The sequence below is a fragment of the Musca domestica genome, unplaced genomic scaffold, assembly GCF_030504385.1.
Source record: "Musca domestica strain aabys unplaced genomic scaffold, Musca_domestica.polishedcontigs.V.1.1 34, whole genome shotgun sequence".
Classification (NCBI taxonomy): Eukaryota; Metazoa; Arthropoda; class Insecta; order Diptera; family Muscidae; genus Musca; species Musca domestica.
Window position 1 is genome coordinate 1197898 of NW_026712313.1, and position 11845 is coordinate 1209742.

At 33.6% G+C, this 11845-nt stretch overlaps 1 protein-coding gene across 1 annotated transcript in view; it reads right to left on the bottom strand.

Moving 5' to 3' along the window:
• LOC101900814 (protein expanded) overlaps window positions 1-11136 on the bottom strand; it is a 113613-nt gene extending 102477 nt beyond the window's left edge. Inside the window, exons 1-2 of the mRNA XM_059125626.1 lie at window positions 10559-11136; window positions 4086-4511 (exon numbers count right to left, since the gene is read on the bottom strand). The gene's annotated coding sequence lies outside the window, so the exon portion shown is untranslated. The remainder of the gene's footprint in view (window positions 1-4085; window positions 4512-10558) is intronic.
• Between the last annotated feature and the right edge of the window lie 709 nt (window positions 11137-11845).

An 11845-nucleotide genomic window follows, 5' to 3' on the forward strand; every position in this document is an offset into this window, starting at 1 on the left:
CGCGAGTGTGTGTGTGTCTAGTTTTTGTTTGGCTTTTTGTCGGCAAAAAACGTCAAACTTCAATAAATAGTTATGGCGTGTCATTTGTTATTAGTTTTTGTGGTGTTGTTGTTGTCTTTTTTTTCTTCGGTACCAAAAACGGTCAAATAAATAAATTCTTTGCGCGGAATGTGGTTTTTCCTATGGCTAATGTTTGAATTTGGACGCGATGGTAATTTCCAAGAATTTGCGCATGGTTTTTGTTGATGGGAAATGAGTATTTTTTTGGAAGGGAGTTATTAATCAATGGGAGCTAGAATATTGAGACATTTATGCAATATTTAAAATTTGTTAGACATATTTTATCTAAGAACATTCTACCAATATTTGAGACATTTTCAAATAATATTTTTAAAGACCACTAGAGCCTAGAATCTTGGATTAAAAAAAATATTTTTTTTTCCACGTGGATTACTTTATAGTTCTTCAATTAACTCTAATTCTAATTTGGTAAAAGCTCTTCGATTTTTTCGAACTATTTTCCAGTGGTAGGTATTTTTACCCTGATTCCGGGAAACCATTTTTTTCTTGGAGGATGGACCCGGTAGCCCATATTTTGACCCGAAAGTCCGGGTTAAAAGCCCGGTGTGGGTCATACCCAGAAGAGAAAATCTCAAGCCCCGGCCGAAAACCCTCTACTTACAAAAAGTATTAAATTTAGAAAACTAAGTTTCGCGTAGCCTGCTGAACATACCCAAAAAGGATTATCTCTGGACCCAGAAAGGTATAAACACAAATTGTAGCATTCTGGAAAGGTAAGAGTATCAGCAATAATTTTGCATCAATTTTGTTGTCCCCCATAATGGGTCCTATTTCGACTTTTTGGTGGTTATATAAGATATACGAGTCCAAAAAACAACGATAATTTGACAATAACATTCAACCATATTTTATTGCCTATATCATCGGGTAAGTGGTCCAGTGCGGGACTTGAACCCGGGGTCCCGGGTCGGGGTTCCCCCAAGAAAAAAATAGTTTCCCGAAATAAGGGTAAAAATACCTACCACTGGGAAGAAATCGGAGCCCTGAATCTTGGATTTAAAAAAATCGAAAAAATTGAAGAGTTTTTACTAAACTAGAGAGTTAAGCTCCGAGCTGAGTCGATCTAGTTATGTGTGTATGTTTGTCCGTCTGTCCATGATAAATAACAATCAAAATACAGGTCGCAAGTACGGTCCGATCCTCGTGAAATTTTGCATTGAGATGGGCTTAGGGTCAGAATAGAACCCTATTGTTTTTGGAGATGGAGAATGAGTACTATAATTGTACGAATAGTTGTAAATACAGGGTGAGATGAAAAAACTGCAACCAACTTCAGACTGCTGTCATTTCTAAGCCACTCGTCCGACAGCTGTTAATATTATGCCAGTGGCAGCTAATTATATTGATTACAAGCTCTTCCTGATGGAATTCAAGCGTGATAGTGTGATTTCTTTATATTTGGCTGGAAAACCACAAGTGGCTATCGTTAGAGCACTCCACCATTTAAATGTGAATAAATCTTTTGTGTCTCGTACCATCGCTCGTTACCGTGATACTGGTGGCGAAGCCCGACGTCAAGGAGTTGGACGGAAGAAAACAGCAACATCTGCAGAAATTGTTCGAAAATTAAAGAAGCGGCTCTTGATGGAGACCCTCGTCGCAGTGGCTGAAAAATGGCTCGTGAGCTAAACATATCGCAATAGTCCATTCGGGAAATATTGAAAAATGAGCTCGGGGTAAAGCCATTGAAATTCCAAACAGTGCAAGAAATTACACCGCAACAGAAAGAAAATAGACTCAATAGAGCTAAAGAGTTGCTTCGCTTGGCCGAAAGTGGTAAGCTGCCGAATTTTGTTTTCTCCGATGAGAGAGCAAACATTCCTTGTCCAGCAGTTTGTAAACAAACAAAATGATCGTGTTTACTTGCCAAAGAGGTCAGCTGTAAATGTGCACCTTCGGTCGGCCACTAGAACTCAAGCGCGGGCCATGGTGATGGTGTGGACCGCCATAAAAGCCGATGGTCGCTCTCCGCTCGTATTAATCGATCGAATCAGAATAAATGCCGAAAATTATCGCGAAAATATTCTGGAGGGTGTATTAAAGCCTTGGGCACGAAAACATTTTGGCCGCAGACCTTGGACATTCCAACAGGACTCAGCACCAACGCACTCAGCACGCGCCACCCAAGAATGCATTACAAAATGAGGTTCCTCGCTTTATTTCCAGCGCACAATGGACACCAAAATCTCCGGATACCAATCCGTTGGACTACTGTGTCTGGAGTATTTTGAAAAGCAAGGTTGGCACTAAAAAATACCAAAGTGTCGTCGGGAATGGGTCAAAAAACCGCAGTGCAGCATTCGGGCAGCGTGTGAATGTTTCATTGACCGTTTGAAGGCCATAATTCGTGCCAAAGGTGACCAATTCGAAAAATCTAAACTTTTTGTAAAATTTGATGCTAGCTCCGACATTTTTTGCATTCATTCAATAAAATTTTTAAAAAATGTAAAAATTATGGCGTTTGACTTTGTTGCAGTTTTTAATATCTTACCCTGTATTTGTACGAAAAGTACTAAATGGTACAGAATTTGAGGTTGGTTGAAAGGATCGATACAAAATTCTGAAATTTGATATTTAGATAACTGCCGCTATCTGAGTTTGAGATTAGGAGTTGGATTTGGGAAAATGTCCTATAATTGTACGAAAACTTGTAAATGGTACTAAATTTGCTATTGGGTGAAGGAATAGGGCTGGAATCCTGAAATTTGCTATTGATCTTACAGTTGGTGTCTGGGAATGCGATACGGAGGTGGGCTCAGAAATGCGTCCTATATTTTTATGAAAATAGTTAATGGTACTATATTTGGAACTGGGTGAAGGGATAGAGATAACATTTTGAAAATTAATATTTAGATTACTGATTATTGAAGTTTATGTATTTTGAAAATACGTCCTAGATTTGTACGAAAATTACTAACTTTGGTGTTGAATAATATAATAGACCTGGAATCCTTAAATTTGATATTTAGGTCTCTCTTGGTATTTAGAAATAAGATATGGACGCGACTTTGGCAATATGTACTATAATTTAACGAAAAGTACTAAATGGTACTAAATTTAGTATTGGGTGAAGGAATAGAGCTGAAATCATGAAATTTAATATAAATGTCACAGTTGGTATCTGGAATTGAGATATGGAGTTGATTTTGGAATGGTGTACTAAAATTGTATGAAAAGTACAAAGTGGTACTAAATTTTGGGTTGGTTGGAAGGATGGAAATAAAATTCTGAAATTTGATATTAAGATTACTGTAGGTGTCTTGAACTGAGATATGGAGGTTGTTTCGGAAATACTTCCTACATTTGTACAAAAATTACTAAAATTTGGTATTAGGTTAAGGGATAGGACTGGAACCCTTAAATTTGATATTTAGGTCTCTATTGGTATCTGGAATTGAGTTATTGAGGTGGTGTTAGAAATGGGTCCGAAAATGGTTCGGAAAGTACTAAGTTGTACTTAATTGGGCATTTAGTTAAGGGGTAGAGTTGAAGTCCTCAAATTACATATAGATGTCACTGTTGGTGTTTGTATTTAAGATATGGAGATTGTTTTGCAAATGTATACTATACTTGTTCGAAAAGTACTAAGTGGTACCAAATTGGGCATTGGGTGAAGGGATGAAGCTGAAATCCCGAAATTCGATATAAAGGTCTCTGTTGGTATCTGAGATAGAGAAATGGAGGTGGCTTTGGAAATGTGAACCAAAATTGTATAAAGAAGCGTACATTTGCTAGCTGACTCTTATATCCATTTGATTATATGTGGATGTAGCCCCCAGTTCTTCCATATACAGTCCTTGTATGAATAGGGTTCGATTAAGCCCCTCTTCGCACGTTCCTCGATTTTCCTCTTCCAAATTAGTTGTTGGTCGAGAACAGTTCAGAGAGATATTTGGCTTCCGAAGATAGGCTTAACAAGACTCCATTTAGCAGAGGTGGCGAAAAATACTAAACTAATGAAATATTTAATTGAAAATAATGAAACAAATCGAAATCGCACTCACCTTAGACAGTGCCGAATGCAGCACTAGTTTGCATCGATCTATACAAACATTTTGGTGTTGTCGAAACGAACATAATCCCCGAATTAAAAAAAAATAATAATAATAAACAATTTTGTTTTGAATCGAAGACAACAAAAATAAAGGCTGGCGTTGATGATATCCACAAATCGAGGTTTTGATATTTTGTTGTCGTTTTTGTTGTTGTTGCTGATATGGGGCTTGTCGTCGATGTAAAGCACGTTGCGCTGAGGTGGGGACGATGTTGAGTGAATTGAAAAATTCCAAAGCGTTTACAGTATTTTTTTTATTCGTTATTGTTGTTGTGGTTGTTAATTGTATTTTTATTTATTTTTGTTTTTTTTAGTTATATTTCGTTTACAAAATTTCTTTTGATTTGTTTATAAAAATTCAAACAAATTACGCACACTGGAAAAAAATAAAACAAATGAAAAACAAATTATTTTTTTATAAAATTTGTTAAGTTATTAAAAAAAATTTAAATTCATTTTTAATTTTAAGTTTTTTTTATTTTTAAGTTTTTTTATTTTTAATTCTTTTTTATTAATTTTTTGTTTCTTTTTAGTCAAAATCTTTACTTAATTTATGTTTTTGTTCATTTCTTTTAAGTTTAATTTAAGCATATTTTCTGTCACATTTTATTTTTTCAAATTCATTTGTTTATTATGGCAAAAATTAATTTTGAACACTTTTTTGTCAAATCCACACACACACACATATATTATATTTTCAATTTTGTTTTTGCTGAATTGGCATTTTGTTGTGATATTTTGTTTACTCTGTTTATTTTTTGCTTTTTATTATTTTTTCTCTCTTCTTTAAATATTCACATTCTAGTTTTTTTATACATTTTTTTTTTGTTTATAAGTGAAATGTGGAAAAAATCACGGACACCCAGCACCGCACAAAAAGAAGATACCTTAGCCAGCCAGCACTTGTTTTCTGTTACGTTTTCATCATCGTCATCGCGCCACACCGTCACCGTCATCGTCATTTTTCCACATCGTCATATGAAACTATTTCATTTCATATTTCGCCATAAGACCTACGTCAAAATAATTTCGTTTTGTGACGCATCGCAGACACAAAAAAAGTGAAATAGTTTTCAATTTATGTCATTAAAAATTAACACATTTTTAAAATCATAAGTTTTTGTGGTTTATTCGAAATAGGTTAAGGCGATGGGGTCTTGTTTTGTTTTATTGAAATTTGGGGGGTGCAATATTTTGTTGTAATTGATATTTAATATCCAATAATTAAAAATACGAAATATGTAGTAGACAGGTAGAGAATATTCGAATGTTGTTCTATAACAACGAAAGTCTTTACAGGTCATGCTAAATTACAAAAAAAAAACGGTAAACAGTAACGGAACTTTGAATAACCTATACAATTTAGAACGAAACGAAAAACAATTTAGAACGAAATTTGAAAATATTCGATAAAGATAACATTCGTCAAAAATTCTGTTAACATTTTAAAAATACCGAATAAAGCCGTTATATTAGGGCATGTACGAAGTGCACCTACATAGGTATTGTTTGGGACAAGTCATTACCATATTTAAATTCGAAACTTGAAATAAACGGTGAATAATGTAGCCAAAATCATCAAAATAGGGAGGTACCGTTTTATAGGAGCTATACGAAGATCTGGACCTGCAAAGACAATTTTCTGTCACAGGCTGTAGCTTCCATTACGAACATCAAATAGGACACCTCAAACAATTTCGGTGAGTATTGTACCTAAAATCTTCAAAATACCGAATCTAAGGAGGTACTGATATATGGGTTCTATACGGAGACCTGGACCTGCATAGGCAATTTTCTGTCACAGACTGTAGTTCCCATTACGAACGATGAATAATGACTCTAAAATCATCAAAATACCGAATATTGGAAGGTACCGTTATATGGGGGTTCTACGAAGACGTGGACCTGCACAGGCAATTTTCTGTCTTGGGCTGTAGTATCCATTACGAACTTCAAATACCAAATTTGAAACAATTCAAGTGAATAATGTCGCTAAAATCATCAAAATACCGAATATAGGGAGGTACCGTTGTATGGGGGCTATACCAAAACGTGGTCCTACATGGTCTATTTTCAATGCCAAGAGTCCTGCAGACATAACATACATTTGAGTAAAATTTTATCAAACTACTTCAATTCGTTCGGAAGCTGGAGTGATTTCCACAGACAAACTTCGTTAAATCGACATAGAATTTTATGCTGATCAAGAATATATATACTTTGTGGGGTATAAAATGTATATTTCGAGGTGTTACAAATGGAATGACAACTTAATATACCCTCCAGACTATGGTGGAGGGTATAAAAATACAGTCCATTCAGTAGGAAAATGTAGCTAGGGCTTGAAAACAGCAATAATTGGGGACTAGCGTCTCAACATATGGAGAGAATAAGATTTCAAAATATCAAAGTACAAAAACTTCGTCTGGAAAATCCGGCTACAAACTTTAAACACCTAATATCGGAGAGATTTATGTCAAAGAATGAATTTATTTTTGCTATTTTCTGAAAATCAGATTGTGTTTGAATATGCTTCCGAAACATTAAAAACACTTTCTATCAAAAGATATCGCCATCGGGGAGCTTTACTGGCCATGTAGGTCCCAAAGTTATCTTTGCAAAGAAGCACTCTACTTAGCTGTGGCGGTACGATTCAAAATACTGAAATAATACCGTTTTTGGGGGCCTACTTTTAAATTAATGGGCCATCGCTTCCTCTGCCAGATGCTTTCGAAGAAGCGCAATTCCTAAAATTGACGAGACTACGTTCCCCCGGGATCGAAAATGTTCAAGCCAAGTCTAAAAATGAAGAATTTCGAGTCATGTTATTATCTATTTAAAAGACTGCCGATTAGAAAGATCCAGTACGGTTAGCCCAAGTCCGCCCTACAAAAATGACTAATAAATAACTTGCACCGCAACAAAAAGAAAATAGACTCAAAAGGGCTAGAGTTGCTTCGCTTGGCCGAAAGTGGTAAACTGCCGAATTTGGTTTTCTCCGATGAGAAAACATTCGTTGTCCAGGAGTTTGTAAACAAACAAAATGATCCGCTTGTGTTTACTTGCCAAATAGGTCAGCTGAAAACGTTCACCTTCGGTTGGCCACCAGAACTCAAGCGCCGGACATGGTGATTGTGTGGGCCGCCATAACACCCAATGGTCGCTCATCGCTCGTATAAGTCGATCGTGGCATCAGAATAAATGCCGAATATTATCGCGAAAATATTCTGGAGGGTGTATTAAAGCCTTGGGCACGCAAACATTTTAGCCGCAGACCTTGGACACTTCAAAAGGACTCAGCACCATCGCACTCAGCACGCGCCACCCAATAATGGTTAAAAATGAGGTTCCTCGCTTCAATTTCAGCGCACAATGTCCACCAAAATCTCTGGATATCAATCCGTTGGACTATTGTGTCTGGAGTATTTTGGAAAGCAAGGTTGGCACTTAAAAATACCAAAGTGTCGATCATCTCAAGCAAGCGCTTCGCCGGGAATGGGCTAAAATACCGCAGAGCAACATTCGGGCAGCGTGGTCATTTGAAGTACATAATTCGTGCCAAAGGCGACCAATTCGAACAAATCTAGACATATTCTAAAATTTGATGCTATTTCCGACATTTCTGTATTCATTCAATACAATTTAAAAAAAATGTAAAATTATGGCGTTTGACTTTTTTTATCTCACCCTGTATAACTTTAAATTTTCAAAACATTGGATTTCAGAACAGAACCAAAATCCGGGATTTTTTTAAATTTTGTTATTTTTATGATTTACTCTCAGTTTTTGAGTTTAATTACAAAATAGAATAAGCAGTCAGGAAAATATATTTTTTCATAAATTTTTGTTTATTTTATTCAGCATTTTATTTGTAATATTTTTATTTCAAAAAAGAAAAGGAAACAGTCTGGCGATTTTAATTAATATTTCATTATTTTAATATTTAATTTAATATTTTTAATTTTTTATTACTTGTATTAACTGTTTTTAGGTTTCAGGTACCTGGCCGACATTTATTCCGGATTTTTCTTTTTTTTTCTAAAAAAAAAACAAAATAATTTATATCAATTAAATGTACTTGGACCACTAAAACTGTGCTAAGAAATTGCAATTTTGATATTCCGAATTGTTTGTTTTTATTAATTTATTTGCTTTTTTTATTTATTCATTCATTTATTTTTGCTTTATTCACTAAATTATTTTTTATGTATTTAATTTTATATATTTATTTTTTTTTAAGTTTATTTTTTAATTTATTGATTAATTTAGGATTGTTAATTTATTAATTATTATTTGATATAAAGAAAAATACCTAATTTTGTATTTTACAAATATTTATTTATAATTTTATTCGTATATTAATTTTATGTTTCAATCTTCTATTTATTGCTATTAATTTATTTGTTGATCTATTTATTATTGTTTATTACTTAGTTTAATTTATATTTCTATTTAAAAAATATATATTTTATTGTTTTATTTTAGAAGTATTTATTTTCATATATTTTCATTAATTTATTATTTTATTCGTGTATTTTACAACATGTTGTAATTTATTGATTTTTTACTTATTTTAATTCCTTATTCATGTTCATTTATTTATTTACTTTTTTTTTATTTATTAGTTTAAGCAATTCTTTTTTTATTTCTCCATTTTCTTATTTTTTATAATTATTTTCATTTTTTATTTATTACTATTTTTTTTTTTTTTTTGTTATTTGTTAATAAATCAAATTTTGGAATATTTTTAATTAAATTGATGTTTATGTTTAGTACATATGTTTATTATTATTTTTATTTCAAATGTATTTTTTTCTTAATTTAATTCTTCTTTGTCCATTCACATATTCATTAACAATTTATTATATTTTAATGTATTTCATTTATTTATCTATCTTTCTATTTTTCAAATTATTTATTCATACATTTTTTAATTTTTTTTATTAATTAGTCGTTTTTTTAAATTCAATATTCAACACATATTTTGTTATTGGGAAAATATTTATTAATTTTGGGGTTTGTCATTTATTTATTTGTTATTTATATATAATTATTTTATTCAATTTCATTTTTATTACATTATTTGGTTTTATTTTTGACTATTAGTACATATATTTTTTAAATTTGATGTATGTCTTTTATTGAATACATTGGTATTTAACTGTTTTATTTTTAAAGTACTTTTATTCTTTTTCTGAAATTTAATGGTATTTACAAACGACACGAGCCAATTTGTTATTATTTATTTATTTTTATTTCTATTAATTTAAAATATTTTTATTGATTTTTTCACTTCCAAAAACAAATCACTTTTCTACGCTTTTAAAATTCTCTCGCTCTCTCTCTCTCTCCCTCACAAATTTGTTCACAATTCATTCTTATTGAGCGGATTGGACACTGAGAGAAAAAAAATGGGTAATGGAAACGATGACAGTTGACAAAGAGGGTGGTGGGTGTTATGGTGGTGCAGAGCCATGAAATTTTTATGTTAAAAGATCACCATCAAGAGCACGCGTATCCCCAACAAACACACGTACACAGAATGAGTGTGTGTGTGTGTGTGTGGGGAGTATTGTGTGATAGATAAGAAGAGAGGAGTACAATATAGAGAGAGCCAACCTAACAGATTCTATTGCTGCTGTAGTTGTTGGGCCTCTTCTTTTCTTGTATTGTTTTTATTATTGTTGTTGCTTATCGTTCAGATATTTTTATGAACTCGAGTTTCATTGGCCTCTTCACATTCTCATAGTTTTATTTTTTATTTTATTTTCCTTTCTCTGTTTCGTGTGTTTTTCTTTGGTTTTTCTCCAGAGGGGGTTCTATGTTTTTTTATTATTGTTGGTGGTGTTGTTGTTGCCGTCCGTTCATTTACGGCAATAACCTGATGTTGTGTTGAATATTTCGTCGTTTGTTCGTTGGGTTTAGCTGTGTGTGCTTGGCTGGCTATTAAGTATCTGTGTGTTCGTGTGTGCTGGAATTTTTGTTGTGCTGTATTATAAACGTCGCCAAAGCCATTGTTGTTATTGCTATTTTTGTTGTTGTAACAAAGAATGTCATGCATTTTGTTGTTGTCGCACAAATTTTGTTACTCTCGGTCGGTCGTTTGGCCGTTCGTTCGTTCGTTGTTGCTGGCTGGCTGTTGTTTTTTTCTGTTTCTGTTTCTTGATCTTGTTTTTTTTTTCAATATTTTGTTTTTGTTGTTATTGGAATTATTATTTTTTCTCTCTCACTCACTCTTTGGCGCTGTTGCCCACAAAAATTATAAAAAAAAATCATCGAGGAGAGATGGCAAAAAAATTTACAAAATTTATTTAATTTTTCTTTTAAATAAAAAGGGCACAAATAGATTTTTTTAATTTCATAAAATATTTTTATTGTTGTTATTATTGTAAACTCCTTTTAAAATCTTGAAAAAATAATCACCTTTATTTTTTTAGTAAAAAAATGCAACGTTAAAATTCTCGTTTAGTCAAGCATTTTTCTTTCAACTCATTTGTTTCGCATATTTTCTTATTTTTTTTTTCTTTTTTATTTGGAAAATTCGTAAAAACCCGTTGCGTTGTCTCCACTTTATTTTTTGTTAACCGTTTTGTTTTAATTATTCCGTTTTCGAAAAAAAAACTATTATCTGTTGAATATTTTTGCTTCTTTTTTTCGATTTTGTTTTAGGTTCACACAATTTTGTAATTCTTCAACATTTTTTATCAAATCAAAAAGAGAGACAGCAAAACAAATTGTGTGAACAACGATTTCAACGAATTCTTCTTTCCCAAATCAAAATTCAACCGCTTCGCTCAGCACCGTAAACTAAACTAAACTCTGGTGTCCACACACCATTCGGGTTTTCCTCAACTCAATACAACTTGGGCAGGCATGCAGGCAGACAAGCAAGCAAACAAAACAAGCAACCAGTCAGTCAGCCAGCCAGCCACTTAGCCAGAGGAGGCTCGGGCATAGCGAGAGCTAGCCACACATTCACAGTCAAAGCCAAACCAGCGAAGCAGCAGCAACATCGCCATCATCATCATCGGCTGGGCATAGCACCAACCAACCATGCTCATAACAAGTTAGCTTGGCTGGCTAGTCCGCCGCCATCGGGCAGAACAAGAAGCGGCAGCAGCACATATTATAGCTCCAGCTTAGTACAGAAAAATTCCATCAGAGATTCATTCCATTCGCTTTAGTTTTTTTTTTCTTTATTTTCGTCGTCGTATTTGTTGCCGTTCCTTGTTTGTGGTGCTGGTGCTGGTGCCGCTGCTGCTGCTGTTTTGGGTTTCTGTACACTTTGCAATCTGTTGGATCGCTGGCTATGTATTTTCAATAGCATTTGTTGTTGTTGTTGTTGCCGCTATTGGCATTGTATCTTCAAGATACTCGCGAGCTTTTTGTTTTCGTTAAATAGATGTGTTGTGTATCGTCCATCTCTCGAATGCACACACAGTGGTTTGAGAGTAACAAAATTGCATGAGAGAATGGATCGTACAGTGGAGGCATAACTGCGGTCGTGCATTCCTAGTGGAATATCGGCTTTACTCTAGTTTAGTAAAAACTCTTCGTTTTTTTTCCAGAGGTAGGTATTTTTACCCTGATTCCGGGAAAGTATTTTTTCTTAGGGGAACGGACCCGGGGCCTCAGATTTTTGACCCGAAAGAAAGTTTGGGTTAAGGACCCGGATCCATTTACTCGATATAGACAATATACCTATCAAAC